Here is an 8776-nt window from a genome sequence, read left to right on the forward strand (position 1 = left end):
TATATAGTGATTAACTGTATTAAAGAAACTAAACTAAACTAAACTATATATGTAAAGAAAAACTTTCAAAAAATAAGAGATTTCAGTCAAACATTCATGAACACATAAGAAAGCAAGATTCTGTGAGTGAGAGACTGAAGAACAACATACAGAAGAACCAAAACCACAAAAAACTGTAGTACATAAATATAAAAGAAATTAAGGAAATATAAATACATAAATATAAAGGAAATTAACAAAACGTATATTAAATTAATGAAACGGTGTGTTTGAAGAAATAAACTAAGATTTAGATTTAAAATTTAGTACATACTTTTAATTTTAAATTATCCATACCCAGAGAGGCCAAACTAAAATGCAAAGCTAACAAAAGGAACAATTCAAGGGAGAGACAAAATGGATTGGAGAAGATAAAAGAGAGGTTGAGACACATGGAAAACAGGATGAAAAAGTCTAATATATCTCTCATCAGTTTCAAAAGAGAGGATAGACAGAATGTAGGAGAGTCAATATTGGTGAGATTATGCTGAAATTTTTCCAAAACTAATAAAAGACATTAATTTCCACACTCAGGAATCTTACCGAACTAGTAATGGAATTCTTATTTTTTTTTTAAAATGTGCATTTAGACACATCGTAGTGGAACTGCAGATCAATAAGGAAAACTGAGAAATCCCTGAAGGCATCTGACTAGAAAAGTAGAGAGTATTTTTAAGGGAAAGGAGGTTAGGGTAATAGCAGATTTTATCAACAGCAGAAAGTTAAACCAGAGGAGAGTCATAACCAATATTCTGAGAGAAAATAATTGCTAACTCTGTCAATATGTAATAAAGACATCTTCAGAAAAACTGAAATGGAGAAAGTTTGCCACAAGCATACAATCACTAAAAAAAAATATTAAGGGATGTGTTTGAAATAAGAGCACTGTTGTGGATAAGAGGTTTCAGATGGCAGAAAAAAGAACAGCAAGTATGTGGGAAACCCAAGCAGGTAAACATCCACTTTATGAAATAGCAGCAGTGACAAACTTCTGGTGTCTGGACAAAGAGAAAAACGACAACATATGAAAGAAAACATTATATAAACCAGGAGTTGGTGCAATTGAAGTCGAGTATACTGCGGTTTTTTACGTTTAGGTGAAGATTTTAGTTTACTTTTATAAGTTTTCGTAAATTATGTCACAGAAATATCACCAAAATTGCATTGTTTTAACCATTAAAATTTTATTTTCCACTTATGTTTCAGAAACTGTCCAGAGTACTGAAAAGAGAAAAGAAAAAGATAAAATACAAAATAGTAAGTTAGAAAAAGCATTACTTAAGTTAATTGACTAAAGATTCAAGTTTTATTCCACGACTGTGTCATCCAGCACAGTAGCATTAGCCACATATGGCTATGTAAAGTTAATTAATTATTTAATAAAATTTAAGATAGAGTCCTTCAGTTCCATCTGCCACATTTCAAGTGATCAAAAAGCTACAAGTGGCTGGTGGCTACCACACTATAGAGTACATTTCTAGGTTTATATTTATATTTTCTATAATAAAATCATTTCTGCAATTTTTAAATAATAGTTATTGGTTCTATAATATAAGCAATGATAAAATTAGTCTGTACTTTTCTTTCCTTTCCTACAACTCAGAATAATACTCAGTAAAAAGGGTCGTCTGGCCAGCCAGTGGCCTGGCAGTTAAGGCAGATGTGGGCATGTGTGACTGCTCAAATTTGAGTTCCCTCAGGCTAATTTGAGTCCCCCCCTCCCCAGGCTAGTGGCTTGAGGAACATGCCAGGCTTATGTGCCTCAAATCCCCAAAGTAGGAGAAATGGAGGAGAAGGGACTGAACTATGATCCCCCACCCCCACCCCGGGATGTGCTCTGTCACTTTCTCTCTCTCTCTCTGTCTTTTGCTGGTGAGTGCACACACGCTCTGGGAAAATTTTTAAGTGCTATCATTTACCTTTGACTGTTAAATGTACATCAATTATTTAATAATAACTCTAATAATGTGCTTTGTGTTCTAGAAATGACAGTGGAAGCAATTACTAGGCACTTTTCCTTTTTATTTCCCTCCAATATTTTATTATAATTCATTTTGAAATTTTTACGTATTTAACATTCATTGACAAAATAAGATAGGCATATAAATTACAACAGCACCCAACCAGACAGACCAAACATCTTTCATCATTATTATTATTATTGCCAGAGAGTATGTGCACTTTCCAGAGAGAGAGAGAGAGAACATCCCCCAGTGGGGCATGGTCTCACCTCAATGGTTTTTCTTCCATTTCTCCTTCCCCTTAGGATTTGGGACACATACACACACATGTGCCTGGTTTTTCAAGTGATGGGGACAGGATTCAAACCACTGTTGGCCATATGGCAATCAGCTCCACATGCCTGGTGTTTAACTACTGTACAATGGGGCCAACCTTTTACCATCTTTTTAAAAACAAATATAATTAACTTTGGAGTATGCAATGCACCATATTATCTCCTTTTTTCCCCCCTCTTCACTCAGAGAGATTTTGATTTTATTCTTTTAGTAATGATTTCTCAATCTTTTCTTGGTTGTAAGAAATTTATACTCTAGTATTTTACACTGGAAGAGCTCATTAGTATATGATTTTCTGGGTTAGTGCATTTTAGGACTGTTTATAGTATTGACCTGACAGGCAGCCTCGCTTACTATAAAATTCCTGTAGTATACTTTTTTTTTCAATGTCACTATTTAATGAAGTTTAAGGTTAACCTGAAAGGAAACAAAACATTTTCAATGTCACTATTTAATGAGGTTTAAGGTTAACCTGAAAGGAAACAAAACAAAACAAAAAACAAAATCACTTGAAGGTAGGTGGTTTTTTTTTTTTTTTTTTTTTTTCATATTGTAGGTAGGTTTTTTTTTTTCATAGAATTTCATAGAATTGCTTCTTCATCTTTAAATTTCTATAGTCTTAATACAGATTGTCTTAATATTTTTCCCTCATATATACAGTTTGTTTCAGGAAGTACAATACTTAGTGTTAAACATCTGTTTTAACTTAACTATAACACTGCTTTCATCTGATACAGATTAGTACAAATCAAAGAAGAATCACATTAGAGAACATCTACTACCTGATTGCAAGGCTTGTTGTATAAAGCTACAGTAAACAAGAAAATGTGTCATAGATAAAGACATAGACACAGATTGCTAGAGCAAAATAGAATGTGTAGAAACAGGTTCACACAAATGGAAGCTTATTTTTGATAAAGACACCAATGCCATTGTATGAGAAAGAAGTTATTTTTTTAAAGAATTATATATTTTTTACTTATTCATTCACTTTTATTATTTTAATTTTACTTGAGAGAGAGAGAGAGAGAGAGAGAGAGAGAGAGAGAGAGAGAGAGAGAGAGAGAGAGAAAAAGAGAAAGCAAGCCACCAGGTCTAGGACTCAAACCGTGGGTGGCCATGTTGGAACATCCAGTTCCTTTACTACCATGGCACCTGCTGGCCCCAAGAAAGAAGTTTTCTTATTTTGTTCTAAAAGTTTTTGCCACAGGGCAGTGTGCTCATTAGAGAGACAGTGAGAGGGAAAGTGAGAATTTACTCTCCCTCTGCACAGTGGGAATGGCCATGAGGCAATCCCCACAGTGGGAATGGCCACAAGGCAATCCCATCTCCATTCTCCTCCTGGGATTTTTGGGCACTCCTGTACACATGCCCACTGTTTCAAGCCACCTGTTCCAGGACTCTATCTGCAGTTGGCCATGTGGGAGTCCAGTACTTTAACCACCATGCCACCTGCTGGCCTTTAGAGAGAAAAGTTTTAAACTATGGTTTAAGCTTCTAAGATTGATTAAGATAAGAAAGATTTTCCACAGGAATAATAAGCCTAGGTACCAAGAACAGATTTAGCTCACCAGACTGATTTCATAAGTGGTTTGGTAAATGTTAGGTAGCAAGGTCCTTGATACTCTATGTAATTATGGAAAAAAAAACCCTACATTTTTTTTTTTTTTTTTTAAGAAAGATTTTCCACAGGAATAATAAGCCTAGGTACCAAGAACAGATTTAACTCACCAGACTAATTTCATAAGTGGTCTGGTAAATGTTAGGTAGCAAGGTCCTTGATACTGTCTGTAATTATGGGAAAAAAAACCCCTACATTTTAAAAAGTCTTTTGTGGTAAGAAAGATTGTAATATACTCTGAGATGAATTTCCTGCACACATATTTCTCCGTGTATCTCACTTTTCTTTTTTTAAAAATGTTCTTTTACCTATCGAGTTTATTTTGTTCATGTGATTTTTCAGAACATGCATTTCTGTGCTTTTCTATCTTTTTATGTTCATTTCTTATCATCCTATCACTGTCTATATTTGTTCTTATTCTTTAATTTCCCCTTCCTCTTCATTTTTAATATCTATAATTTCGTGCCTCTCTTTTTTACTTCTCTTTCTCGTTTTCCACTTATCCTACTTTTCTTTGTTTGAGTTGGACATAAATTTAAATAATATATGTTTGATTATGTGTTATATTTATTTAAAAATTAGATTTAGTATTTCAGTTTTTTAAGCTTATTCATTTCTCTTAAGAGAGGGAGAGAATCATGCTCCACAGAATCTTCTCTCACTACTATACCAACCCTCCAGCCAGTCAGGATCTTGGGTACATGGGCCCACTGGGTTTCAGATGGACTTGGAATCCAAACCACAGTCAGTTGGCCATGGGACTTTCAATACTGCAGAGCAGCATGCTACTTCCTGTGCTACCAGGGTTGGGACATTCTTTTAATTTTTAAAAAAGAACATTTTTTTCTTTTAAAACAGAGCAAATCTTGGGGCGAGCAGGTAGTATGTTGGTTAAGGTGCTGGACTCCCACATGGCCACCACGGTTTGGCTTGAAAACTACACTGCACACATGTGAGTGCATGCCCCAAATCCTGAGAGGACAATGGAAGAAAAGGGATTGGGGTATGACTATGCCCCCTGGAGGATAATTTCTCACTTACTCTCTCTCTGTCGCTCTGACTCTTTCTTCAGTGAGTGGATGCACCCTATGGTAAAAACTTTAGAAAACAAAAACAAACAAACAAAAAGTCTACTAAAATTTAAATTATCGGGACTAGCAGATGGCATAATGGTTACATCGCTGGACTCCCGCATAATCGACTATAGTTCAAGGCCCAGACCTGAGGGCTTAAAACTCACAACAGGTACTTATGCATACTTGCCCAAAATCCTGAGAGGAGAATGGAGAAGGGATTGTGACGTGGCCATCCCCCCTGGGGGATGACTTCTTGCTTTCTGTCTCTCTGACTCTCTCTGTCTCTCTGGTGATCACATATGCCCTATAACATATTATCTCTCTCTTTAAAAAAATTAAACTATGTTATTTTCTATTACATGATTCCTAATTATTATTCCTCTGTTTGATAATATTTAATTGAAAATGATTCCTCATTGTTGTTTTTGTGGAGAATGGGAGATACTTATTCCTAAAATGAAAACAAAAAATGCTAAGATAATAATAGGGCTTATTTAAGAGAATGTCTCATCTTGAGCAATTGTTCAGCCCTATAGTGTGTACTTCTCTTCTCTTATAAGAAGTATTCCAAAAGAATTTTTGTAAATATCATTTATTTTCTCTTTGCCTATCCTTTTGTCATTGAATCTAACTTATTACCTACTTGACATGAATTCTTTTCTTGATGTATTGACAATTTCCTATCAATTGTATATATTTCTTGTACTTTTTAGTTAAAATGTAAGAACTAAAATAACTTCTTTTGGCTTTACACTTATATTGACTAATAAACATGCTTGCTATTCCATAATCTCTGGCATCAATAAAATGTTGATTTTAGAATCTAGAAGTGACACAGTAGCTCTTTAACTGATATATTCAAGTATTTGTATATAACAAATCTCTAGTTTCATTCTTTTACTAAGTTTTGTTGGAATCCTAACAATCCCCATTGAGAGCATTCTGTGGCTTTGTTAGCCTTCAAATTCCCAAAGTACATTTTCCATTGCATCACAAATTTGTTGTGTATTTTGGAGGTAAGAGGCCCCTCTGTGAGAAGAGATATTTAAGAACAAAGGCAAGGTCAATCGTTGTCCCTTCTGTTAGAAGGAGGAATGATGTCTGCTGTGTGAGGGTAGCATTAGATTGCTAGAAAGGTAAACATTTTTGTTATTCTTTATATTTAGAAGGTATAGGAAAAAAAGGAAGAAATGACAATATATGTCAATGTTCATGTGGGACATCTGCTGTCTTAGAATGCAAAGATCAGAATTATAGCAGAAATAGACTAATATGTGTGGTCTGAATTCAATAATATGGAGAACCTCTTATCTATTCTCAACAGTACATCTCTAATACTTCCTAACGGTTAGAATTACTTTGTTACTGATATACAAAGCATTTATTAATATCAATTATCAGAAATATTACATTCTTTCTTAAATTTTCATAGAATAAATTAACTGAAAGAAATGAAATAATGGGGATTATAATTAATGTCAAATATTAGCCTGAGGGCTGTGAAAAGAAAATAACTTTATGATTTTGTAGAAGACTAACTTTGACCTGGTCTCTACACCCAACTGGGATGACAGGTTCTCCTTTTACAAATATTGGGTCATTGGGAAAATCATGATGCATTTTTGCATAGAAGAACAGAAAAATATGTCATGACTTTCCTGATGACGTGATAGTGTTAGGATATAACAATTTGGAACTCTAACAGATACCTGAAGTCAAATCTCCATAAATTCTTATTTTATAGTCTCATATTTACACAATTGCCCTACTCCAAAGGCAGGGATAGAAAATCTGTATCATATATTTAGTTTCTAGATAATAAAGCTCCTGTTATACAGTTTTCCTAGTTTAGTTTTGATTGAATCAAACTCAAAATGTGCTACTTACTGTTATTATCATTATGTTATTAGATGATCAAATCAATGCAGTGAGATGATGAAAAAAATCCAAGCTAAGGAAGATCAAGTAATCTTAAGATCTCACAGTGAACAAAAAAATGTAGGACCAAGAACGTAAACCCAGACAGACAGATGTTCAAATGGGGGCTTTTTCTATGACAGTTCTTACTTTGCCTAGAAGGCATGGCATTGAAGAGCTCACAGTGGTGAATGATTCCATGTACCTGTACAGTGTTTATTCATCATCAGCACTGGTTAAATATTTAGCTTCATTTGCATTTCTTGGAACATACAGAAGTGAGTAATTCTATATGCCAGTGGGGTATAAACTAGACAGCGCATATTAATAAGAATGCCATTCTTACTCGGGGACTTTGTTAAATATAAATTTGCTTGTAGAGTGGTTTGATGAGAAATTTCTTTCAAGCATAAAGGTAAATAACCTAATTTTTATGAAGATTAACTATAAACAGACAAAATATCTGGGATTAGGAAACAATTAGTACAATGACCTAATTTTGAAAGGTTAATTAAGTATTTTTAATTCTTAGAATGGTTGAAGTTAAGTAATTTTATCTATTGTTTTCTTGCTTCAAAAGAAAACAATAAAGTCTTTTGAGTTAATGGGAAGGCAATCATGGGATCTAATAAAGGAGAAATGCATAGAGTGGACCAGAAGAGAGAGTGAAAAACAAATGCTGAAAATGAAAAAAAACATGGAGAAATCAAAAGAACAAAAGAGAAACACTGAAGAAAGAGATGGAGAGGTGGGAGTGAAAGCAGGAGGAATAATTACAGAACAAATATGGGAAAGAAAGAAAGAGAAGATCAAAATAAAAGAAGCCCATTTAAATGTAAAAGTATAACAAGAAAATGATTTTAGAAATATGTTGTGAGAGGGCTAGCTGATGGCATGATGGTTAAGGCAGCTGGATCCCATGTAGCAAACTAGACTGAGTCAGTGACCCAGTGACTTGAAAAACACACGGTGCATGTATGCATGCTCAAAATCACAATAGGAGGGAGAGATGGAGAAGGGTCTGTGATATAACCATGTCCTGTGTGTGTGTGGGGGGGAGTGGGGTACATTCTCTCTCTCTTTAGTAATTGGATGCACTCTCTGGCAAAATCGAAAAAAGAAAGAGAAAAAGAGAAGAAGTGGATGATAATATGTATTTAAAAATGACTACACTAGGAAATATAAAAAAGAAAAATAGAAGGGTTAGTGCCTGTGGATGGGAATTAGACAGCTTCTCCATAGACTTTCTTACAACAGTCTGAAAACCCAATACGAACAGTGCGTAGAAGGCATGTGTGTTTGCACATACTCCACCAGCTCTGGCACTGTTCCAGAATTACCAGCACCAGACGAATTTTTACATCAGCTCAGATGGCAATATAGGTGAAAAGTAATGGCAAGCATTCCACTTCCATTTCCGTTTCCAAAGACAATAGCCCTTTTTTTCCCTGTAGTCAGAACAGAACGCTATCTTTGCAGAGAATTCCATGCTTTTGTTTGACAGGAACTTACTTCATTTTACCTAAAGGAACGTCCATGTTCTGAACATTTACATTTCTTTGGTCTCTGGATCTGTGATGAGCATGGTGTGAGAACAGGAACAAGGCATCCAGGAATACACAAAGGGAGCACGATGAATCAAATCTGTTAGATGGTGGTGAGTCTTGTAGGTCAAGGAGTCAATAGAATGGAAGTGGATGATAGGGAATAATACGTAGGCACAGTGGAAGAGCCTGTAACCTCTTAACCTCAGAGACACTTAAAAGTTCTTTCTATGACTTAAATAGAAAAGAGTGAAATAACAAACTGCTTTGCTTGGAAAGAGT

Source organism: Tupaia chinensis, unplaced genomic scaffold (assembly GCF_000334495.1).
Source record: "Tupaia chinensis unplaced genomic scaffold, TupChi_1.0 Scaffold000260_1, whole genome shotgun sequence".
Classification (NCBI taxonomy): domain Eukaryota; kingdom Metazoa; phylum Chordata; class Mammalia; order Scandentia; family Tupaiidae; genus Tupaia; species Tupaia belangeri.